General features: G+C 43.2%; 1 non-coding gene across 1 annotated transcript; it reads left to right on the top strand.

Moving 5' to 3' along the window:
• The first annotated feature begins 13,046 nt into the window (after nt 1–13,046).
• LOC113477450 lies at nt 13,047–13,150 on the top strand. Its single transcript, XR_003397915.1, has one exon. It is a non-coding gene; the product is annotated as a U6 spliceosomal RNA (small nuclear RNA).
• Nucleotides 13,151–25,659: the final 12,509 nt, after the last annotated feature.

The raw sequence follows: 25,659 nt of genomic DNA on the forward strand, positions 1-25,659 counted from the left end.
AATTAAAGACTATGAGAATACATATGTATGGAAAAAGGAATTTATATTGCACAGAGTTACAGTTCCAGCATTTCTTATCTTTTAAGTGTCTGACTTTACAGTCCTAATAATAACCTTTTAATGCAGGTATGATTTTGTGTTTGCATAATAATACAGCTAAATTTGATTTAATTCCAAGTCATGCAGGGAAGTAAGAAGATTGATGCCCAGAAAGTTTTTGTGATGGAATTTTACTAAAGAATGAATGTTATGTAACATTTCAAACACACCAAGATCCTTCAAGATGAAGTGTGTGATATAAATGTAAAATATTTGCAAACTATAATTTAGCAACTGTTTTAAAATCACAGTCAGTATTCCAACCTCTTACATGCAGTGGGTGAGATCCTTTGTCAGCTGAGAGCTAAGGGCAGTGAATGTGAGATTCATTAAGTAATTATATAGGAACATTAATTTCAAATTAATTTCAACAGTTGTCTTAGACATTAGCAACCAAATTAGGAGACCAAAGGCAAACAGTAATGCAGCTTAATACTTTTAATAAATGAAGGCATTTGAAGTGATTTACATAAATCAGATGATAAGCCCTCATTTAATGGGCTTCCAAATGCTCCCCACCTCCCCTTCCCGTTCACCTTTGCATGTTTCCAGGATGTGGCCATGCTCCACATCTCCCTGGCTCTCTCATTACATAGTGCTTTTCTCAAATCCTTCCTGTGTTGGCTTCATAATAAACGGTCAGACTTTCTGGAATTTGTTAGCGTGAGCTGGAACCTTTTAATGCTCTGAATCTGCAGCTCTGGGAGGCCTGGGGAAGGAACGGAGCCATCACTGACAAGGCCCCCAGGAAAATAAATGGCAGAAAATAAAAAAAGCAGATTAGGGTATGGGAGGTTACTCGCCTACAGGCAGGGCAGGGAGATGAAAACCATGCCATCAGCAAGTGAATGGGTCACATGTAATGGATAATGACCAGCCCTTTTCATCTTTTCTGCAGCGAGCTCGAGGCCCTTAATGAAAGGGAACAGGCGCTGGTCTGGATTTACATTGCACCTGATAGAGGCACCGCAGCTGCCTGTCTCACCGAGGATGCGAAACCAGCCCTGCCAATACTCCAGCCACTGGCCTTGGGTCCCTCCTGCCATGAGCAAAATAAAAGTGCTTCCTTCCCGAGGGAGCTGGGAGTCCGTGAGATGTAAAAGACAAGATATGGCAGCTGGGAAGGGTGGGTGGGTGGTGGGCTGTGTTTCCCTTTCTTGTGGTATTGGTTTGCAGTGTGTGAATATGTTGTGGTGGAACTATACAATCTAAGCCTCTAACATGCTTAAAGACTAAAAAGATGAATTGTCCCGGACACGGGGCTGTTCAGTGGTACTGGTAAACTGGCAGTAATGTTGGGACCTTGCTTTTCAAGACTTGGGTAATGAACTGAATATATAGTCACTCATACTCCCCTACAGAAAACATTGGGATGTCTGGGTGGTACCAGCAAATCCAGAAAAGAAAGGTGTAATGATCCTGTTTGTTCTCAGATCAGTACTGCTTTCTTATGCCAAAGATAATAGGTTCTAGTCAGAAATCCACAGAGAGGCGTAAACTCTAGCAGCAGAGTTTGATCAATCTGACTGAGGTATTTAAGATGTTATTTCCTCCCTTCCCAAGCTGTCTGTTGTGCCCTCTGTGCAGGTGAGTGTGAGCTGGTGCTTGAGCTGGTGCTTAAACTGTCAGAGCCGACACCCAAGCACGCTTTATTCTTGGCTGGCAGTTCACCATGGACGAGGATCCCAGCAGGACGTCAGGACAAACAGGAAACCGTGGCAGCAAGGGGCCAGATTAAAAAAAAAAAAAAAAAAAAAACCCACAAAAAAACCACACACACAAAAAAAACCCAAACCCCCAAAACCAACAACAACAACAACAAACAACAACAACAACAACAAAAAAACCCCCTTTTCTTCCTGAAGGTAAAAATGGGAAATGATGAAAATCACTCCTAAGCAGAAAGCAACATCTGAGAGGGTAGGTGAGCACATCACACGGCAGGCACTATTGTTGAATCACTGTAAAGAGGGATTCACTCCAAATTATAATACATGTGAAATAGCAAGATGTTCTAATGTAACCAGTAGTGTAGATGGATCCATTACAACACTATTACTTCAGTGGCTTTTTAGTGCATGCTGGTATTTTTTTTTTCCCGAGACATATTAAAAATGCAGAGGGTGCAGTATAAAGCAGACCTCATCCCACAGGTATGAGCTCAGTTCTTCTGACTCTCCCATCTCCTGAACACTCAGCACTGCAACCAGGTGTGGCTCTTCAGTCTGTTCAGAGCCAGGTCTGTCTGTAGCTGATCCCTGGTACCACAGAAAAGAAATGGGCTGTGCAGATGTGGCAGCAAGATGGGTGCTAGTTGCCTACTGGTAGCCTCAGCTCTATCCTAGGAATGTGACTTTCTCCTAGTCTCTGACTTGACATTTCACAGGTGAAGCTTTAGGTGCTAAAAAGTTTAAGGGATTTCATTAAAATGTGCATTAGATTCTGTTCCTTGCTCAGCTACTCTATGATCAATGTCCATTAGAAGAGAGAGCAAAATACTGTTTCACTGCCTGTGAGCACCCGTAAGATTACATTGGTACTGTATGTCTTTACCAGGGTGTAATTTCTAGGCATTGCTAGGCTGAAGCTTGCCTCAGTAGAGACTGTGTGTTCCCCTTTGCAGGTGCTTGCTGCCTGTACCACAAAGGTGGTCTGGCATGGGGGAAGCCTTAGAGGTATTACAGCAGTTATAAGAGTAATTATAAAACCAATGGGTAGAGATTTGATTGTAATTTGATGGAACTGCAGAAACTGTGTGACATATTAAATAGAATATATATATTACAGTTATAAATATGCTTTTTTTTTTTTTGGTTGCAATAACATATTTAGAAATTGCTGTTCTTTAAAAAAAAAATAACTTTGATGTTATACAGCTATTGAGAGCTTGCAGGTTATATTGTTTGTTGAGAAAACACACACTGCAGCGGTAGCTCTCTGTCACACCAGGCATGCATGGTGCTTTTTACAAACACAGCATCAGACATGGCCCCCCTGCCCTGAGACTCTCAGTGAGGCAGAAACAGCACACAGGATACACACTGAAAAGATGATGGAGTAGGTTGTGATGACCATTGGTAAAACAGCACGAATAATGGATGTTTGGGGACAGACAAAAGAGAGGAGAGTGTCCCGAGTGAAGATGTTAGGATAAAGCAAGGGACATCCTGGTTCAGCTTCAGTGGGTAAAATGGACTGGATCTGGGTTGCTTCTGGATTAAAAAGGCTGATATGAAATGAGCTCTCTTTCTAGCTTCAAGACCAGCATTCCTGAAAGGCATAGGGAACTTGGTCAATTTGTTTCATCTAGGAGATGGTTGAGTGGTGATCTGATTGTAGTTCTCAAGTTCCGTTATGGAGATGAAAATTGTCCCATAAGAAGATGGCTTTTTAACATCACAGTAAGGGAAGAGTAAGACTGAGAGATTGGAAGTTCAAGTTGGACAAATTCAGGCAGCAGTTTCTGAATTGAGCCATTGAAAGATTTTTCTCCCTCAGATGTAGTGGTCTGTCCACCATGGAGCTGGTAGTCAAGATTAGGCTGCTTCTTGATGCTTTGTGATGACTGAGCAAGAGGGTGTAGGTGTGATGCAGGCATGGGAGTATGGAAATACGGACATTGTAATGGGATAAGTGCAGATAATCGTTTCAGTGCTTTCTCACCATAGCTTTTCTGTTCTCCTTCTGCTCAGCACTGCAGTGATTTTTGCTGTGTGTTAATGGTATGCAACATGTGTTTGTGTTGTACCACGTCTAACCTCTTTCATTAGAGAAGGCAGAAAATTAGACTGTCTGCCTCCCAGGTCCTTATCTCCTCCTGCTTTAGTTTTATTGATGTTAAAGGTTGTTTATCAATTTCACACTGGCGTGGGGCCAGAACCTGGAATCTGAGAACATGGAGGAAAAATGATCTACAGCCATGGACTCAAGGAAGCACCACCGGGTTGTTTGTGCTGTGTATGGAGCTGCTCCCTGGGCACCACTGGATTGCTGGGTCCTTCTTGTGTAAGGAAGGGGCACAGGTCTCATTTCAGTCTTCCTTCAGAAGACTGCAAAGGTGGTTATTTAAACACAGCATCTTAGCTAGATGCAAACTCCTTCCAAAATACTGAGCAAGGTGTACAGATTCTCAAATATTTGATGTTTCCAAGGAACACTGGTGGTAGTCCAGCGGCTGGAGTCCATCCTGTTGGAATCATGTTGTGAGCTTCAGCTCTGTAAATTTGGAACATGGAAGTGATTTTTCCCCTAGGAAGTCATATCAACAAGATCACTCAGGGAGCTTCCATCTCAGTTTTGCTGAAGTCAGTTCCAGAAGGTGGAAGAGTCTCATGCTAGTCTCACCTTTGCTGTTTCCACAAAGGTCTTGAAAATGTGAGAAAGTGGTAGGGAAGAACCACAGAACTGACACAGAAGATTCCCCATAGCAAGAAATGCAAATATTCTGCATATTGACAAGGTAACTCATGAGGTAAGTGTCACAGTACAAAACCACCTTAATACACTGAAAGTCCCACATGCTTGAGGAGCAGCTGTAAGAGGTCAGCCCAAAGGCTCTGTGCCTGGAGGGGTCAGCTGCTGGGAGAGCCTGTCAGGGATGAGCATCCCTACAGCCAAAGCTTCCCATCAGAGACATGCCACTAGCACTGCTGGCAGGTAGACACCAGTGTCTTGTTTTGAGTAGGGAAATGGTCATGGAGGAATATTTTTGCCTTCACGAGAGGATGTCTCCATGGTGCAAGCTGGTGACTTTTATAGCTACAATGAGCGACAAGCAACAATGATCATCTGAGGCACTTCAGCATCAGCTCTGTAGTGGGCATTGTTAATCGTCATCACTGATTGCTCTTACTGAGACTTCAAGTGATTGGAGAAACAGCCCCAGGCTCATGAAAGGAGTTGAACCTCTTCAACCTACTGCTGGAAAATCTTGAAAACAAATATATGGTTAGTTTGGGAGGGGATGGAGTAAGTCAAATATTGCATTAGTGGGTTTGGAAAAACATACGAGGAAAGAAAAAATGTGAAAATGCAAAAGAGGTAAAAGCCACAACAGCCACTGAGATGAAGACGGTAAGAAATGTTGAATTCAGGCTGGGACCACCTCAGTGGCAAAGGATCCGGCATTCTTCAGGGAGATACGTGTTGCATCAGAATGAACGCTTGTGCCCAATTCCCATACCTGAGTGCTGTAGGTGTTTTGCCAGTGTCTGGTATGCAGAGTTGCACCAGGGCCTGGGCTGTGCCTCTTTGTATATATGTCAACATATCTGTTTTACAAAGTGATGGCAAGCTCCCAGGTGGATGTCCTTTGGGGAGAAACCTTCCCCTGGTAGATACTTCTGCAGGAGGGTGTTCTGGTTTTACTTACTTTGAAATGTTGGAAGTAGTTGTTGGTTTTCCAAAGACACCTCGTTGTGCAAGCCATTATGCATCCTCACCTGGGCACACCCTGTGGCATTAGCCAGAATGTCTCTGGACAGAAATTTTTATTTTTTGGAAAATATTTAGTTCCTGAAGTCAAGAGTCTCTGTGGGAATGTACCATGTAGAGCTACACGTTTCAGATCTGAGATCAGGGTAAACACGGAAGAGAGCAGGAGATTGTACAAGGGTTACTGGCAACTCCTTAGCCCAGGGCAGGGAGTGGCTGGGTGGATGTCCCCTTCCACACCCCTACATACCACCCACCAGCAGAGGACCTGTGCCCTGGGTGTATGGGTGGCAGCCAGACCCACTGGTGATTTGCCAGGCAGGGTCTTTCACTACATCACTTGTCTTGCAGAGTTTCAGCAACTCCTGGTTCTTTGTTGAGGAAATGCTAATAAATGAAAATTCCATATTTTGGGGGGAATCCCACACTGCCTATTCAGGAATATTTCTGCTATTTTAAGGAAATGGCAATCTGAGACTCTGTTGGTCATTTTTATCTGGTGAAGTTTACTGAATTTATAGCAGTGTAGTTCTCACTATTTTCAACCACCTAACACATAAATCTGAAATTTATACCTTCTCATAAAAGATCCCTAGTTTTTTTCTTTCCCCTGCCAAAACAGTCTTGCTCGGATTGCCAGAGCTGTCTTTTAACAGGCTTACAGAGACTGCAGGAGAGCTTCAAGCTCAGCAGAACCCCTACCCTCCCTGGGACTCAACCCAGATGGGTCCATATTTTGTTACACCTCCCTGTGGATCCGGCATCCTCCAATATGCCATCTGTCCTTCCCCTTCGTTCAGGGGATTTAGTAGATGTAGTTGCCCACAGATTTTTCACTTCTAGTGTGCAGGGTTAAAAACTGTCCCCTGCTCAGAAATGGGGCAAATTATGTGGAGGGGTGTCAGGCCAGAGGAAGGGGCACAGAGGTCTGGGACACCGAACAGCAGAGGGGAACCCTCTCAGCTGCCACCTCAGAAGGGGGAAAGGTGGTGGGGTGGGAAGAAGAGCGGACATTGCCTTCTCCACGGGGACAGCACTGTGATAACACAGTATGCCGTTTTCAATATTCCACTTAACTACTACCACTGGCACTCTTATAATTAGCAAATAAGTGAATTACATGCTATTAATGACCACTAGAAATTCCTGTAAGACTTTCCTATTAAAGTGGCCTTTCATGTTATCAGAGGCCAATGCTCTCTTTGATAGATAGTCACTCATTACTTTGATGGCTTTGAAGTTGCATTTCTGTTTCATTTGAAATAAAACTGAGCAAAGGCGATGTTACAATTACAGGCCTGTGTTTGTTTTCATTGGGAATGCATTAGCATTTCAAAGAAAAAAAAAAGTGGCCTAAAAATCACCAGGTGATCAACAGAGCAATGCTCAAATAAGGTTGTGAAGTGACAAGGTGGAAATCCGTGCTCCTAGTAATGAGATGGAAGTTGAGTAACAGCAAAAGGAACGTACATAAAACAGGAGGTGTGCAGAGCTGCATTACTATAAGGGCCATCGAATCACACACACAGTGTTGGGGAGTTGGCACTGCTGATTTTGCTGGAGATTCAGCAATTTAAGTAACCTAATCAAGTGTTATAATTGATTGGAGGTTCATTTCCTCTCTTGGAAATCATTGAGGGTGGTCATTGCTTGCTAAAAGCGTTTAATACTCCCCACAATGGAGTGAGGGCATTTCTCCTCTTCACTGACAGAAAGCCATTGCCAGCATGTGGCCAGGAAGCACGGTGGCCAGCAGCTCCATGCCACCCAGCATTCAGCCCCTAAAAAGGGGTGCAATTTCTCCACATGCAGAGGGAGTCCCTTTGGAAGGATGACAGAGCTTTCACGGCAGCTTTACCAACCATTAACAAGCTGCACTCAATGCCAGAGAGGGATGTGCATCGGGAAACAGCGTTTCGTGGCATTGCTCACTTTTTTGTGTGAAGAGTTGAGATGTGGGGACTTTATTATTCAACTTGCTGAAACGCAGAATTTCCTATTAAATCCTCCCCTCTGGGGCCGACAGCTGCCCCATCCACCCCCCACCTCTGCACATGGGGTCACAAGGCAGAACTGACTTCTCCCCTCAGCTATGATTGCTGCTGGGACACATCAGCCCCCACATTTGCTGGGGACCTGCTGCCCTGTTTGCAAGGGAAGTGGGAGAGGTTGACCTTGTGAAGCCAGTCCAGCCCCACATTGGCAAGGTTCAGCTGCATACAGGTGTTTGCATCTATGTGTAAAAAAGACGTCCAAGGGCAGAGGTGCCCAGGTTTGCTCCTCGCAGGTGTGGTGGGCACTGTTGGTGTGAACTCACCTCTTGCTTCTTCCTCCCAGCGACGCTTGTCTGAGAGCTGGGCAGCAAAAATCTCTGTGGAAGAGCACACCTCCAGCAAAGGGGATCACCATTGCAATGCCTATACGGATCACAGAGAAGTTCAGTGGTGTTGAATGCTTCCCATTTTACACATAGAGAGCAAAGTGTTACTTCTTTAATGTGTCTTGAAATAACCTTTCTTGGATTTAGCCCATACAAGCAATAAGACAATCTTAACATTTGGCAAAAGGAATACTTCAGTTCATAGGGAAGGGTTTTTACTTTAAGGAGCACTTGGAAAAGAGTCAGCTTTATTTTTAAATTAAATGTAAGCAATGTTAAAAAGCTGCCATTCTTGTAAGTGAGAATTTCTGACCTCCAAACACATAATATGGTCTCCAGTGAGCAGATTTCTGTGGGCTCTATAGAAGTGCTTTCACCAGATAGCTATACTATTGTGCCAACTTAGTGTAATCATTGTAATCAGCCAAACCAATTACAGAGTAACAACCTATTATACACATAATATTCCAGGTATATATTAAGGATGTTCTGTTAAAATTGGTAAAAGTCCTCTATTTCAGCAGCAGAAAGAAAAGCCTTCATCACTTTTTTTCATGCTTCATTTCAGTGAAGACTTAAATACAGTTGCATTTATATTTTGCACCTTTGAAAATATTTGTATTTTAAAATAACACATTAAAGCTTTGAGCCTGAAAACACTAATGCACAAGAGTAACTTTATTTATACATTAGGAATATTTCAGTCAAATGGTCTAATGTTTGCAGAATCAGATTCTGAAAAATAATGTACTATTTTATGTTGTACCACTATTGGTGCAAAAATTAATGGATGCATTATTTAAATCAGGCATTTAGAGAGAAGCTTTGCAGCTTGGTTGTTTTTTGCTATCATACTGTTGGAAGACACAAGTAAATAAAATCTGAGGGAATGGGAATTGAAAACAGAGGGAATGAAATGAAAGCACATGAAATGTTCAAGATGTGAGGCACACCTGCTCCAGCCTGAAAAGTCCCAGATTCAGAGCAAAGGCAATTTTCAACCTTCCCTCCGACCCAGAATTTAGTAAAACTCTTGATCCGTCTTTTCACATCTAAAAAATCCTTTCATCATTTTAGTCTCTATCAACTCCAGAGGTTAACGCTTCCCTTTCAGCTCTGATTATCACAGATGTGGCTCTGCATGAGTGGAGACCCTGGTTTTATCCAGGGCTGGCTTTTGCATTGAAACTCAAATTCCTTTTCTTCCAAAGCTCACACACACCAATTTGTTTAATGCGTTGGATATTAAGTATAGTCTTCAGGGAGAGTGTTTGGGACTTCAGTGAAGCAAATCACTTTTTAACTAGAAGAGCGAATGGCCTGTGTCTTCCACCAGGATGCCAAGCTGTGCTTGCTCAGATGATGGAAGGAAGAAGCTGAGGTCAACAAACAATGTTGCTTGAGGAAACACAGCAAACCTTTCCCATGATGAAATGAAATATTAACCCATATGGGCCAACAACAGAACTGTTGGGTTCATTAGGCAAGTAAATCATGCCTGCTGCCTGATGATGTCCTACACCCAGATATCCATGTTTGCTTCTGGGACCAGTCCTTACTATTAGACCTTTTATCAGAGATCTAACTAGCTGGTAATGGGTTAATACACCACCTGCCTCCATCAAAAGCACTTCTTGACTTGTTTAAGATTAGATTTTGACCCCAAAGTTATGGTACCCTTTTTTGCTTTTTCTGCCACCCTCAAGTAGCTGCTGTGATCTTTGTGCTATTGTGGTGTCTATAGAAGGGGTCCCCACATGGAAGCTGGGTCTGTAGCACACTCCACTGGGTGCTGAGGTGGGTGTACTTTAGCTCAGAGCTAATGTGGAGATGCAGTGCTCTTGGGTCATTAAGTGGTTCCTGCCATCATCACTATAATGTACTGGTGGCAAAATGAAACCTATATTTTAAAAAGTCCCCATTAAACCCCCTAGATAGATAACTTTTATCCTGTCCTATCACTTTATAGTCACAATCCAGTTTCTTGCCTGAGCCACCAAGCTGTTGAGACCAGCCCTCCTTGCACACGCCATTGGCAATACTTGGACATTTCACTCAGAGGTGCACCAGGGAGCTCCCAAAAGCAGCAGAGTTGGTTGTGTGGGGAAGCTAGAAGTAGAAATACCAGTGTGAATGAAATAATGACAGTTGCAACCCTCCGCCTAAAATAGCATCTCAGTTGCACAAAGTGTAGTATCACAGTGACTCTGACTCCCTCCCAGGCTTGAGGTCTTCACAGAGATGGAGAAGGGACAGAAAGGGATGTTTTGTGCTCACTGAAACGGGTTATTGCTTTTCTGAGTAAATGCCATGTGGACTTGTTGAGAAACAGAGCTGAACTATTTCACTTTCTACATGGTAGGTGGTTTCTACTGCATCATGACCCACAGGAGCTCGGTGTCCCCCATGAAGACCTAACCATCTCTGTTTTTTTCTGTTTTGTCTCTCTGCACCTGTCCAGCTCTGCTTCCTGCTACAAACATTTTGGGGTAAAGCTTTATTATACACATCATGGTGTATATATACTCTTTGACTAACGGCTTTCAAAAATGCTATCTGTCTTTTCTTCCTAAATAGACCCCTTTTACACAATAACTACCATGCATTTCTGACTGTGAATATGTAAATAGGTGAAAATGAAAATGCATCCACTGTCACGCAGAATAACATTGCAGGCTTAAACTTCAGATCCATTCAGGATGATTTGCTAACATTTGGTACTCCAAGCTGAAGTGCCAAAATTGCCTGTCTCGTGCAATTTTCAAACATTCCACCCGCACAGAATGAAGAAAAAATAGCTATCTCCAAGAGAGAGCAAACTCCATTTAACATGTTTTACAAAGTACTAAATAGCTTTCCTATTTCAGATGAAGAGCAGAGAATATGTCCTTTGTGCTGTACTTACCAAGTACTTGCAATATCATATATTCCAGGTAGTTTCAAAGTTACTATAACTTACTGCATTACTATGATTATTTATCAAAATGACAGTCACGTAACTTTGTACAATCCATAAGTTCAGTGGGGAAAAACTTAATTTCTATTGCTTTTAATTTACCAAATAACTGAAATAATTTTTTGCCCTCTCAAGCCTATGCAAAAGTTTTTCTTCCATTTGTGGTTATGCATATCATGTGAGAACTTCAGCCACCAGGCATGGTCTGTGGATTCAAGGCTATATCAGATCACCACTGCAAATAACGGGCAACAGCGGTCCTAAGGTCTTAACTGTACAAAGTCAGGAAAAATATTTCATTATATAAATCACTTGTACCCCTTTATCTTGAATGCTGTTTTTGTTTCCACTATCCTCATACCTATAGCATATTTATCAGCAAAGTAAGAACCCCAACAAAAAGGTAAGATACATCTTCAGAGGGCTGAAGCACTGATATGTGAGGATAATAGATTAGGTCTATATAGATTAGAGAAGGGCAAATAAGAGGTGAAACACAAGTATGTACAGCAAAAAGGGAAAGACTGCTTGCTACATACAACTGCAACTACAGGGTGTTTTGGGTATCATTCAACAGAAAGCTGAATATTCAACTGTAGTCAGTTATCCTTAATCCTAGGACTGGTACTGCCTTCTGTAGTCTGGGTCTTCTGTCACATCAGAGTTTTTTATAGATACAGGCAAATATTTTTTCATATGTAGAGACATTTACAGAGTGAGCTTCATAAAACAGTACTGCTGTGTAATCTAACAGGTGAAGGGTGACTCCCTGTAAAGTCTATTTGTCTGTACAACAGCCATGTTTTCACAAAGAAAATCTGATTTCCACAAATGCAAACCTGAATTACAGAGGAGGGTAAAGGAAAGGCCCAGTAAGCCTTGTGCATTGGAGTCCAGGCTCAGGGAGGGGGGTGGTGGGGGGGTGGGGGTTGAAGCTCTACAAAAATTATTTATTACTAATAAATATTTTATCTGAGCCAAGGACTGTCCTTGAAGTTCATAGAAACTAGTCCACAAACATGGATAACCGCAGAGCATGTACACAATTTTAGTTTTTACTACTTTCCTCCAAGAATATTGTTGCTTTATGATTGTTTTCTGTTAGTAATTGTACTTACAAACTTTTGTGAGAAGGAACCATGGTTTCTCAACATGGGTGAGAATTCAGAAACCTTTGAGACTACTTCATATTAGGTAATCTTCCCACAAATGCATGCTTCCTAAAAATACCTAAATTATTCCCATGCCCTTTAAATTCTTTAATTCAAGCAAATTTTCCCTTAAAATAATTGAATGTTCCATGCCAAATTGTTGCTAATTTGCAATTGGTTTGTATTTGATGCAGAGTACCTTGGAACTGGATATAAAGAATTGTGTGTTTTTTTCCTTAGACTTAATGTATTTGATCCAGGTCAAAACTTGTAGTCAGGACAACTGACCCTGGAAGATACGAACTTGTCTATGGTGGAAGAAAAGCAGTCTTCTGAATGGGGGATGCTTAATTTGTGAATGTGACATAGTGCAGACTTTCTTGCTATATTTCCAGCATTTTGTCTCGCACTCTAGGCATGAACTACCAGGAGAACAATCTGTCTTGTGATGTTTGGCATTTCTGCTGCTGATGCCAGAGTAAACTAAGGAGATAAAAGACAGGTGGAAATTAAAAAGGGGTCACATGCAACTCAAAAACTAAGGTTAAACTTTAGATGTCTTTTACTCTAGCTTCTGATTTCTCTCTAATATAATCTGAAATATATGGCAGACACATCTGAGGGTAGGTCTCTGTGGTATTTGCCAAAACAACCAAAAATCATACAAACACCCTAGAGTGAAGTCCAGTCAGAAGCAATCAGTTCTGAGCTGATGCTGTCTCAGACAGAACGTTTGGCACCCAGCCAGCACATCCTTCCCTGAGCTGTGCATGTCCCCACCTGCATGTCCCACCATCTCCCGTGAAGGTTGTGCCTTGCTGCTGAGCCAATCCCTGCTCTGAGGAGCTGCCACGATGGTCCCTGCTGCCAGCGTGAGCCTGGGATGCACACTACCAGCATCCCCAGGGAGGCAAGGTATCCTTCCCCAGGGATGTGGCCGTGACACTGGCTGAGAGCCAGTCCCAACGGAAAGCCTTCTACAGTTGAGGCAACAGCAGTTTTCCCTGGTGGGAAGGGAAATCAATATGTGCTTTGGCAGCACATATAGTAAAATTGGAACAATACAGAGAAGATTAGCATGGCCCCTGCGCAAGGATGACATGCAAAATTCATGAAGCGTTCCATATTTTTAGCAGGTCCTGCTTGACAAACCTGATGTCCTTCTACGACAGGGTGACCTGCTTGTTGGATGAGGGAAAGGCTGTGGATGTTGTTTACCTTGAATCCAGCAAGGCTTTTGACACCGTTTCCCACAGCATTCTCATGGCGAGACTGGCTGCTTGCTGCTTGGATGGGCACACGCTTTGCTGGGTAAAAAACTGTCTGGATGGCCGGGCCCAGAGAGTTGTGGGGAACGGAGTTAAATTCAGTTGGTGGCCGGTCACGAGTGGTGTCCCCCAGGGCTCGGTGTTGGGGCCTCTCCTGTTTAACATCTTTATTGATGATCTGGACGAGGGGATCGAGTGCACCCTCAGTCAGTTTGCAGATGACACCAGGTTGGGTGGGAGTGTTGATCTGCTCGAGGGCAGGGAGGCTCTGCAGAGAGACCTGGACAGGCTGGAGCCATGGGCTGAGGCCAACTGGAGGAGTTTCCATAAGGCCAAATGCCGGGGGCTGCCCTTGGGCCACAACAACCCCCAGCAGCGCTACAGGCTTGGGGACGAGTGGCTGGAGAGCTGCCAGTCAGAGAGGGACCTGGGGGGTTGATTGACAGGTGGCTGAACAGGAGCCAGCAGTGTGCCCAGGTGGCCAAGAAGGCCAATGGCATCCTGGCTTGTGTCAGCAATAGCGTGGCCAGCAGGGACAGGGAAGGGATCTGACCCCTGTACTCGGCACTGGTGAGGCCGCCCCTCGATTCCTGTGTTCAGTTTTGGGCCCCTCACTACAAAAAGGACATTGAATGACTCGAGCGTGTCCAGAGAAGGGCAACGGAGCTGGTGCAGGGTCTGGAGCACAGGTCGTATGGGGAGCGGCTGAGGGAACTGGGGGGGTTTAGTCTGGAGAAGAGGAGGCTGAGGGGAGACCTCATCGCCCTCTACAGCTCCCTGAAAGGAGGGTGCAGAGAGCTGGGGATGAGTCTCTTTAACTGAGTAATAAGCAATAGGACAAGAGGTAATGGCCTCAAATTGTGCCAGGGAAGGTTTAGATTGGATATCAGGAAGCATTTCTTTCCAGAAGGGGTTGTTAGGCGTTGGAATGGGCTGCCCAGGGAGGTGGTGGAGTCCCCATCCCTGGAGGTGTTTAAGAGTCGGGTCAATATAGCACTGAGGGATATGGTGTGGTTGGGAACTGTCAGTGCTAGGTTAATGGTTGGACTGGATGTTCTTCAGGGTCTTTTCCAACCTAGATGGTTCTGTGATTCTGTGAAAGCAGAATTTGAGTCATCTGCTTGGCAGTTGCCTGTGAATCAGGAGTGACGGCTGGTGGCCTTGGCAGGTGTTTCAGCCTCAGCCTCTTCAGTTTTCCCAGCAGCAGCAGGTGTTGCTGCATGATCATGAGGCATAAGAAAAACCTTTGATCCAGAGGAGGTAGATTTGATGGAAAGATGAATAAGGAAGATTACAGCCATGTTAAAAGACACATGAAAGCTTAAAAAACATTACTGATCTACCAGCACTGAGTGAGGGAGAGCAAATGCAATAGCTCAGTGAGAAACTGTGATGATGTGCCCTTCATGAACTTGAGGCTTTCTTGTGGTGGTGCAGGAATCTCCAGCACTGTGGCTGGAAAGCCAACAGGACCGTTGCTCCCAGTGCACTGGGCAAACACCTACAGGGTCTGCGCTGTTCAGAAAATGTCTTCCTGATCAGTTCCTGGAGACTTAGGGATTGTTCACGGCTAACTGCTCAGAAATAGCAAATGTTTGGCTGCAGTTACGGTAATTTCTCACTCTCTGTTCCCTCTGCGTCATTCTTCAGAGTTGATAAAGTTACTCAGCTCTGAAGCCAAAAACATGTGTTGAAAAGCCAAGGTACATTAAAGGCTCTTTTTTTGATTCTAGCCATTTCACACACATTTTCCTTAAGCTGCAGCAGGCTTCTAACATAGCTGAATCCAAATGTTGCTCCTCTCACAGGCACATAGTTTGTTTGCATAGTAAATGTATGTGGTACATCTCCTCCAAGGCTCAGGTTATTTCTTCTCCTTGCAATGCGATGTTTGTTACTGACACCGCTGCATAGAATGAACCTGGTGGCACTGGTATGGCTGCTGCATGTGAAAAAAAAGAATGCTGATCCCTCCATTTTGGGAGTTTTGACATTTTTTATTTGCATGTATTTTCACATCTCTAAGTATTATTCAATTGTCAAACAATCGTGTTGGTGGTGAGGAGGCAGGTAAGTTATAAAAATGAACTGGCAAGATTCTCATTTGCAGAGAGTAATTTGTCTCTACTGTAATGCATGTGTATATTGTCAGGTCAGTAGAAATGAGCCTTCTCAAGAAATGAGAATCAGGTTTATCAGCTCAGTTTCAGAGTCATGTTCACTTGCTTTATTTGCATAGCGTAGCAAAGAAAATCCAGCTCTCCTGCTGTTTTCCATTTCCCGAGAGCCCCCTTCGCTAGTCCCACATAAATAGAAAATGGTGCTGGCATATTTTTCTAGGTAGAAAAAGCAGAGATCTTGTAACCTTCCCCTCCTGTCAATTATCACATGCAGCTATGTAGTCCTACCCCAGCTGAGAGCTAGGGGGTCTATATAGCTACATCATTGTTAGAATGGCATTTCTTCCCAGGGGCACAGGATCGCTGCCTCTATTTCCTGTCTTCAGCATAAACCTGCACAAAAAAGGATGCTTCTTTTTTTGCTTTGCTTTCTCAAGGCCCTGATTTTGGCAAGAGTCTCTGGGCAGAGTCTGGTGACACAGAGGATGAGGTTGCGTTGTGTCCTTTTGGGGCACGCCAGTCACAAGGCATTTGGCTTGCCTGAAGGTCACTATGTGTCTGGAATTGTTGCAACAAACTGAGATTCCCAGACCATCTGCTTACTCCTGTCTCATTTTTTGTGCTGCACCTGAAGATTGCTTCTTGCTTTTACTCACGTCATAACTGATGTCAGGACTCTGCCACCATAGTACGGCTCTACTAAGTCTACTACTCTACCATAATATGACTCTACTAAGTATGGCCTGTAAAACCATACTTAGTTGGAGAGCTGTCCCTCACTTTATGACAGCACTGGCTTCATCACAGTGTCTCCATTGCTGCAGCATCTTTTGCATCAAAAATTAATTTGAAGCAATGAGACTGGCGGCAGCCATGTTGTCAGTGGGGTACAATGAAGTAGAGCAGAGAGCTGAGAAAGACAGGAGAAAGGCTGGAATAGGCCACAACTATTAACAGCTCTTCTAGTATTTTCAGAATATTTTTTCTGGCTTTTATTTTTGGGATCCTTAAAAAAGCCATGGGACCCTGCCTTTTCCTTGTCTAGGGCTTCTGCATCTCAGCTTCTGTGCTGCTTATCCTGTTCCATGGAATGTCACGCAACGTGTGATATATTGCAATTACCCCAAGGGTGGCAGTCCCTGGGGAGAGCTGACAGCACAGTTCAGAGTTATTTTCAGGTAGTTTTAAAGATCATTCAGTAATTTCCTTACATATCCTACAAATTCTGATCAAGATTTTTCCTCCTGCAGTTTTCTAAGTCAGGAGCAAAAATCACTCCGTTTCCTCTTACAAGCAAGAGCAAGAGGACTCTGCACTTCGGAGAAGCTATGCATTTAGAGCATTGGGCTTTGGAAGTAAAAGTCCAAAGGAAAGGTATCTGGTCTTTTTTCAGATTCAAAATAGCTAGCTTCCAATGATTTTGAGCTAGTGTCCTTGCATGATGTCCTTGGTATCATCTCCTTGGTCTCCTCCTTCTGCATTTTCCCTTCCCTCACTGGCAGTCACAGCTTTCTGCCTATGTCCTGATAGCAACCCAGAGCCAGTGAATTTTGTCAGACCTTTCACTAGACATACTCCACCAGATTGTGAAGCCTCCAGAGTCCCTGAAATGTCAATGGATTTGCCCTTCTCTGTCCTTGACAAGGAAATTCAATCAAGCACTAGAACAGGTTGCCCATGGAATCTGTGCAGTCTCCATTCGAGTGGGTTCAAGATCTGGCTGCATAAAGCTCTGAGCAACATCATCTGATCTCAGAACTGACCCTGCTGTGAGCTGGAGTCTGGATTGAGATTTCCTGAGATCTCTCCCAGACTGACTTATCCTGTGATCCCATACAGCGAGTCAGGTCAGTATGGTATGGTCTACCTAAAGCTGCAAAAATTTAAAGGAGGTTCTTTACTGAGACCTAAGGAGGAAACCCTGAGGAGAAAACCAAAAAAATCCATCTTCCTCCCCGTGAGAGGTAAGTAATAAGTGTGTTTGCACCGAGTCTCTTTCTCTCCATGCTGGATTAGTCAATTAATCCATAGCCTGACTTTATGGTTTGAGCACACAGCACTGGCATGTAGTTAAGGAAGACCCTCCTCTGGCTGTAAATGATACCTCACAGTGTGGCATTGCAGAAAAGATGGAGCCCTTCTAGGGTTAATCACCACTGCTCTGGATATCTGCAGGCATTTTTGTCCTAGCACCTAGCACCTAGCACTCCAGGTGCCTGCATAAGCAGGTGTAGTCTGATAGCAAGGAGTGAGAAACTCAGGTCTCTGCATCTGGTGGATCAGGATAAGGCCCTGCATTTGTGTCCTAACAGACATGTTTGTGTCCTAACAGAGGCTGGTGGGCAGGGAAAGGGGAATCTGACCCTAAACATTGGCTGTAGGACTGCTCACAGTTATCAGCAACTACTCAGGATATGACTGTGTCAGTAATTTGCCAACATCAAATAGCTATTGTAAGCGGAATGTACCAGGGATGATGGAGGTCTAAACACTTAGAGGCTTTGGATCTGAATATGGGATATGACACTGAAATTTGTGGGGTTTTGCAGCTTCTTGTGATTTCTCGCTCTTATATTTTAACTGCCATATAGCTGGTATGATTGCTAGCAGAAATAACGATTTCTGGACTCAGGGGAAACTCTCTGATACCAGTAGAATGATTCTCACTAATTCCATCAGGAGATGATTAGATATGTAAACAAAAGTGTTGCCAATTTTTATATATTTGCTGTGGCCATGGAAATATTTATTCTACTTAGAGATCCTACTGCTCTTGCTATTTCATAACTTTAACTTTTTGTTTGAATGAAGGGTACATTTCTAGCCCTTATGGCTGGAGAGAAAAACTTGAGGTCCAATAACTTGTGCAAAGACCCTGGCAAAGGATATGTTGGATAACATATGAATGATCTCCCTCTTGCTTCTAATTTTGGCCAAGCTGAACTCCTAAACTATGTTGTCACCTGCAGAACTTGCTCTGACTGTTGAATATGGCTGTGAAATCAGTTTTTCCTATTGATGGTGCCCCATTCCAAGAGTTGTTTGCTATGATACCACACTATTGAATGTTATCCTCCAACTGAGCTGCTAAAGAGCACACTTGGGCACTCCTTAAGGGTCTCCCAGCAAAGCCAGCTAGTTTAGATAAAGGACTGAGAATGCTGATCTACGCTTACCCAGTCGGCTTTGCTGGTTGAACTCAGGATAACTCACACTGTAGAGGGAGCACAGCAGACCCAAAAGGGGACCTTGGTGTGTGGCCATTGCACCCATCGTTTAGGCTGAATGCAAGTCCCAGGTGAAGCTCTGCACACAGGCAGGGCCTTGTCCTCTCTTCACAGCAGGGACATGATGTCTGTATTTTCCCCTCTCGGATGCTGTAGCAAATTATTCTGGAGAATTTCGTTGCTTCTGCCCAGGAGACATTTTTAACTCCCTTGCTTAGCACTCCATTATAATTTTGCTGCAGAAGGAGGTGGTGATTTCTGCATCAGGGCTGCTGGGCACAGAGCAGGACCCAGATGACAAATACAATAGAATGAAGGTGGTAGATAAACACCTTTGCAAAGCCTTAAAAATCTGTTGATATTCTCCTTCCACAAAATTAAGCTGTTTCCTCAGACCATATGTATTGATCATTCACGGTCACTGATACCTAGCTGGCCAGCCCAACAGATATTGGGGCATGGCGCTCTGCTTCCCAGCCACAGCACTTAACACATTTTGTGTGGGTAACCCGAGACAGTTAAATTGCCTGGTTAGCATCCCTTTCGCTCACCCCCTGCCATGAAAAACCACTGCAAAGGAAGGAGAGGTGGGGAGAGGGAAGGGGGAAGGGAAGCTCTTGCAGGAGTTTTCACCTGGATACAGTTGCTATAGGAACCACTTACAGAGCATCTCAGTGCCTCCACTATACAAGGAAATTTGCTCACCCATAATAGCAGGCAAAGTGATTTACCTGCTTTACATTTGGCCCCTGCTCACCCTTGGTAGGATGGGAGCTTCTCGGCCCCTGCAGTGGGGCAAGGGGCTCCCTCACCCTATGGGGCAGGATGTGGAAAGAGCGATGCGCTTTCTGCATCTGCAAAGACCAGTGGTGGCCGTCAGAGGGCTGCTGAAGTAAATGGCCAGTGGGCTTGGGATGGAGGGGGAGGATAAGAAGAAGCCAAGAGGTAGTGACAGAAATCAGGACTTTTATTGCAGAGGGAGTGGGAATAGAGAAAGTTTATGTAAGCTCTGGAAAAAATGGAGTAGTGGAAAAGGTGAGAAAAGAAATCAAAGCTGTAGGAGAAGTGGGTGGCATTAAAGGTAGAAACCTTGGAGAGTGAAGCAGCATTAGTGGAAAGTGTCTGGCCTGGTGTTTGTACTGTGCACTATGATCCTTGGGTGGAAGCCCTAAGTAGAAAGAGCAATACTGTGTTTTTTAATATAATTTTTATAGCTTTTGCAATAGCTATTGGTTTCAGTCCTTGAAACTTCATCTCAGTGGAAGCTGTGGTGGTGGCTCCGTGTCATTATCTTGCTGCCGGGTGTACATTTATACTTGATGGTGTGGTACAAGTGTGAAGATTGCAGCTACTGGAGCAGGGGCTTATCAGCTGTACATTAGGGCAACTCTTGACCCTTGGTTTGTGGGGAACAGTTCATTGGCAACCAGGAATAGACTGCGGACAACAAGTTAATAACCTTTTCCTACCAGTTCAACAAGAAAAGTAACTGCAAAATTGACATTGCTGGAAGAGTCTATATCAGAGGAGAACAGTACTAATCACCACAAGGCAGTGAGAGGAGACCGCGAGGCAGGGAAGAGATTAAGCTGAATTACACACAGGACACCCAAGTTCAGCAAAGCACCTAAGTAGCTGCCTAATTTTAAACCAGAAGTAGTGCAAAGTATGAGCCAATTTGAAGCGATCAACGAAGGAACAATCTAAGGATGGCTCAACAGAGCGGTGTCACTTAGCAGGAGCTCAAATGAGTGGAAGAAAAGCAGAGGAAAACTTTAAAATGGCTCAGAGTAGACAATGAGGAGGTGAGCAGAGGTCAGGTGAAGAACTGTACCATGGCAGAGGAGGAAGGTGGCAGCAATAGGAGTGAATTATAAGCTATTATGATGAATGACAAACAGATTATGGTAAATCTTTTTGATGGCCTATTTGTAGGATGCAAATCAACAAGGGTTGGAAACTATTTACCGTGTGATGCATTTTAACTTCACAAATTAATGGTATAACCTTAAACAACTTCTGCTAAATGCACCACTTCACAAAATTACACGATTTATGTAAGGAAACCCAGATTTCACATGTCAACTGATATAAATACAATATTGATGTAATTGTATTTTTTCAAAGATAAGCATTTAAAAAAAACCATGCATGTAAATTGAGCAAAAGAAAAGCATGTAGACTATTGTGTACTGTTTGTGCACTGCCAACAGAACTTGAATCAAAAGTATTTTTCTTATAGTCAGCTCTCCAATGGTCTGCCACAACGGAGCTCCTGACCTCAACAATTAAATATGTTTCTGGATAGGTATTTATGCATAGTTTCTTTCAAAAATATCCTGTCACTACTGTCAATGTCTTTTGCCTAATCCCACAAAAGAAACAAAGCAGAGCATTTGGTAAAAGTCATACATTGGCAGCTGACATGCACAAGACTACTTCAAGTGGCGGTGTGCTTTAAAAATGCTGGCAGTCGTGGTCTGCTCCCAGACATACTCTATACAGGCAACGAGCCTCCAAAAAGTACTGCTTGTGGTCAGTGGATTCATTGCTTTGGGCTCAGAGTTCTCAGAAATCTGGGACAACCATTTCTTTCTTGACCATGGTGGGCGATACACACATCTAACCATTAGTCCTCACAATTCATCTCCCAAAAATCAGTCATAGCGCAACAGATTTTAAATATCTGTAACACACGAACATGAAAGGCAGGAGGAGTCCACCAACAAAAAGATCATATTATGGGCTTCTATAGCAGAAGGATGTCATACAAGTAGCGTAAGAGAAACAGTGGGGAAAGACATTTATGTTGCCAATATTCAAGCTAAAGAAGCAGGCTGAGCTCTGGGTAAGGGTGAGAAAGACTAATTGAAGAGTTTTACTACTACATCTCAGGGAAAAGTATATATGGGAGAGAAAAGGTTGTCATATGAGAGAATTCCAGCTAAAACACCAAGTTTATCCTGTCTCACCAGCAGAGGTGGAGGTAGGAAGAGATGATGAAGACAGTACAAGTATTTCAGCATGGAAATGTTCCTGAGGGTCAGGAGCAGGAGGGTGGGATTCAGAAGATGGAGGAGAGGTTAGCAGCGAGAGGGGTGCTGCTGCCCCCAGGCACAGACCCTAGGTGCCTTCCAGCCGGAGGGGAACGGCAGCTCTTCCCAGGCTGGAGAGTCGCTCCTCTCTGCCAGGCGGGGATTGCCTTCCACAGGCTTCTGGGAGGAACCCCTTTACATGAAGCCTCTTCCTCTGCTCTGCTAATTAACTGTTGACCTGGATTCTCCTCCAAGAGATCTGTTGTCTTTTCTGTTTATTCTGGATGTGTTTTATATCCATATAAATTGAAGTATCATAACATCTCTGAGACCTGGTGATGGCATGGAGCTCTGCAGAGTGACCACAGGTTGTGTAGAATAAGTATTTCTGTGTTTTCTAGTTCAATACTCTCTCTTATTAACAAAATTGAATGTTTTCTTTTTCTGGTTATTAGGAGATGGAGAAAACAGACTTTCCCACTGTAATTTCTCTCATGCATTCATTCTTCTATTATCTACTTTTTTTTGCAGCTCATCTTTTGTCTCTTATTGAAAACTGACCCTGTTTTTTCATTCTGTCTTCAGAGGACAGTTTTGCCAGCCCAGCTCAGCAGGCGTTTCTTGGCCAGCAGGATGTCCTTCTCCTCTGAGGTGGGAGGATGCAGAGCTCTGCCTGTCTTTGCAGATGGGACTCTCTACTGCTTTTTACAAAGGCTCTGCAGCGTTCTCCATACAACTGAGCATGCTGTTCCTTACACAGCAAAGTGGTTATTTGATTTTGCTCTGTAGCTGCACATTAGGCTGAAGTCTTCCGGAACTGCCAGTAGCGGTGCCTGTCTCTCTTTCACCAGTTGTTAGATTCAGTGCAAACACTGTAGGATAGAAGAGTCACTATTTCTGCTTTCCTCCCACCCCAGTGTGTGTTATTTTGCTTCTCTGTTGTAAAGCAATATTATTTATTACTAACATCACAATCTCACTGTCTTCCTCATGCATAACAATTATTATTATTACCAGGGTTGAGTGGCGTAATAATATCCAGCATGTTGTCCCACAGGATTTTTATCCTCAAATGTGAATTCCTGACTCCATTGAAATCCTAATAGTTTTCAACAGATTTTCAGGATTTTGTCTCCAGTAATATTTATAACATCACTTCAAAATTCACAGCAGCCCAAAGCAATAGATTCAATGAAGTTCTGCTCATTCAAATGAACTTACACTGGCATGAAATCAGTGTAAATTAGTAAGAGATCATGTCAGAAACATTCAGTGTTTCTAGGTTACCTTGCACTAGCTTTCATTACAGCGAGGACATTTTCAGATGTTTTGCAGTGTTAATAGGGTGGGTCATGATTTTCAGTTGTTTTTTTTTTAATTTTCCTGAGAATAAAGTCACATAAATAACAATAGACACAAGCCACTTATTCCCATAACAAAAACAATACTGAAATATTTTATGCCCACGAAATCTAAGAGAGAAAAATATCCTGATTGGCAAATGAATTTTCAGTCCTTTCATCACTGGATCTTGAAGCTAAGATTTGAGACTCTGACTCATTTTTTTGAAGGAGCCTGTCCAACAAGAGATCTTTGACAGGCTTGAAACACTGCAGCAACCTTTAATTTAGAGAAATTATTTCCAGTAGGGAAAGCGGCTGGTCATGTGCAGGACTCAAATTAGGACCAACAACAACAAAACCCCCTCCCAGAAATCAGGATGCGTCATACTATCCAGGCTTGGCTCAGTTCTAAGGCTGATTTGTGCCTCCCCAGCAGCTGTTCAGATAAGGAGCTGCCCGGAGGAAAGATCTGTACAAATGACTGGGTGGTTTTTTTGTTGTTGGGTTTTTTTTTTTTTTCAGTTCTTTGCCTCTCACCTAAAACCCTGAAACAACTACTTGCCCTTGTGGTGGATGATTATAATAATTATTGGAAAACAATTGAAGTGTGATCAAGCAGGGAGGGCAGTAATTGAAATATTGACAGGTGGTTGCTTTGTGCCAAACAGGAATTTTTAAGATCAGCTGCGCCTTGAAGGACTCCCAGCTAGGATCCTTCTGATAAACTCTTTAATTAACTGTGTTATAGATTTTACTACAGGATCTACAGAAAGACCACAGCAAGGCTTTCTAGAAGAAGCTGTGAATCTCATACAAGTAATTTTCTGTAAAGGAATGTTTTAGTACATATATTTTTATATCATTTTTTCCCAATTGTTCCACCTTTTTGACGTGTATAAAACCAAAAAGTTTGTCTATCTTCTCTGATGATTAAATATCTTTGATGCACAATATTATCACAAAACATTATTGACACATGATGTTATTCACAACTAGGCGATACTAAGGTAATCACGTCATGAAGCCAGAAGTAGGAAGGGCAGAATTTAATACCCAGACAGCTATGCCAATGTTAAGAGGTTGACTGATTTTTAAGGGTTCTGTGAGTTTATTTGTGGATGGAATGCAGTTTATGGCCTAAAGAGCAGATGTTGTGAATTATTGAGAAACTAATAATGTTAAAAAGGATATTTTTGTTCAAGCATTGCACATAATAGAATAAGATAATGAGTGTTTCTAGGATCCTAACAAATATATATTCCTCAAAACCTGGTAGGCAAGAAATACTTCCTGAAAGGATGCTAAATTCAAACTGCTTCCTGAGGAATTCCTTTCTCATTAAAGGTAATTTCATCAATTATTGTCCAAGTGTTGTACAGAAGACTTAAACACCCAATCTCGCAAAAGTTTCCACAAATGTAACGTTTTCCTGAAGCATGAAGTCTGAGACAGACACTATCCATAATTTTGGACCTTATAAATGATATATGCACTTTTCCATCAGTTGGTGAAATGGTATCCATTCCTCTGCCAGCAGAGAACACATGACTGGAAAAAAGGCAACGATCAGGTGTCATAAGTAAGCAAAACATGAAGGATGGGGCAGGGAACTGCAATTCAATTTGCATAGGTAAGTGGCTTTTACAAATATACACTCATTGGATGAGGCTCCTGCCCCAGGTGAAACACCTTTGTTGTTGCACTTGATATTTCTGAGCGAACTGATTATTTGTAATTTAAGGCTACTGATCTTCAGTAAATGTTGCAAGTAATTGAACTATCTTTTTAACTGTCTGCACAACTTCTGCCAGGCCCACAAATAACTAGGCAATTTAGAAGCACCTCTGTGGTAGCATTTATTGTATCCTTTATTGCTTCATTTCTACTATTTTCATATTAATTTCGTTGACGAATTGCAGTATCCTTGCTAAAACCCTGGAAACAGCACAAGAAACTGTTTTCTGCCATGGTTTCCCTGGAGAGCACACGCACACAGATTCCCTGAATTTCTCTGGCAGGCCAAAGGGGCATGGACAATGAGTCTTGCTCCATTCTCCTCCTATTTTTGCTTCACTTGTGCCTGAGTGAGGCTGCTCTCTCCCTACAGCCATCAAGGACTGCATTTACCAGGATGTATTCTCTGCTGCTCAACTTGGTACCTCATGCCATGTTTCAAGGGAGGGGCATTAGCTATGGGTCTGAACCGTGAATACAATTGAAATGTACCCTGCAACTCCTCATGTCAAACCAAGGCTTGTGTGCTGTCAGGGTTCATGGGAAATGGATGGGAGAGGAAATGGGAGAGGAACTATCATGCAAAAATGGAACGTGAGTCAGGATCATCACCTCTGGGGGACATGAGGACGCTGGCTGAGGGACAAAAAGGGAAAAGGGATCTGTACCCCTGCACCAGCTTCCCAGTTCCTTTTGTAGAGATGATTAATGAGATTTTTCAGCTGCTCAGTACATTCCCTGAAAAACACAGTGTTAGGCAATGGAAAGTGATTGTAAATTATAGATGAATTCAAGGGGAAATTTCAGTGCCACATAGAGCCATAATGCAGTGGAGGAACAATTCAGAAAAGTTAAATGGAATGGGACTTTCCTTCTATAAATTCCTTTGACTTTCTGAAATAAAATGTAATTT

Source organism: Athene cunicularia, assembly GCF_003259725.1.
Source record: "Athene cunicularia isolate RWA chromosome 2 unlocalized genomic scaffold, athCun1 chr2_part1, whole genome shotgun sequence".
Classification (NCBI taxonomy): domain Eukaryota; kingdom Metazoa; phylum Chordata; class Aves; order Strigiformes; family Strigidae; genus Athene; species Athene cunicularia.